At 31.4% G+C, this 525-nt stretch overlaps 1 protein-coding gene across 1 annotated transcript in view; it reads right to left on the bottom strand.

The window, feature by feature from the left end:
• Window positions 1–525, bottom strand: part of LOC106884237 (neuropeptide FF receptor 2) — a 274,881-nt gene that overhangs the window by 14,225 nt on the left and 260,131 nt on the right. The window lies entirely within an intron of this gene.

Raw genomic sequence — 525 nt, 5'->3', positions numbered from 1 at the left:
ATATATCACATAATTGATTTTTCTACAATAGAAGCTTGGTAGTCGACAGCATCAGCTTAATCTTCATTTACGCAACACATTTTTAAAATATCATATCTTTGATCAGTAATAAAATCAATTTGTTGCTCACTTATCATCATTATCAACATATACTTAAAGTGTAAATGATGTATTTAAGAAATTTGGACATTTTTTTGTTATTATCTCTTTACAAACGGTCTATTAATTTGAAAAAGGGAAAATGTTTGAAAGTCAAAAATGATGTAATGTTTCGTTTCACAGGATTTTTTGGTTTTGGTTTTTTACATAAATTCATAATTTTCCTTCATCTCCACTCATAGAAACAATGGTTTATTTGGAGAATTTTTCCTCACCATTATCACCATCATCATGATCATCATGATCATCACCATCATCATCACCATCATCATTCGTTTTACATGTTAATTATAATGGTTTCACATTTTAACACAAGGCCAGCGATTTCGGTGAGGCGGTAACTGGATGACATCGACCCCCCCCCCC

The sequence above is a fragment of the Octopus bimaculoides genome, chromosome 2, assembly GCF_001194135.2.
Source record: "Octopus bimaculoides isolate UCB-OBI-ISO-001 chromosome 2, ASM119413v2, whole genome shotgun sequence".
Classification (NCBI taxonomy): domain Eukaryota; kingdom Metazoa; phylum Mollusca; class Cephalopoda; order Octopoda; family Octopodidae; genus Octopus; species Octopus bimaculoides.
The sequence above is the reverse complement of the archived record's forward strand: the minus strand, read 5'-3'. Positions and strand labels throughout refer to the sequence as shown.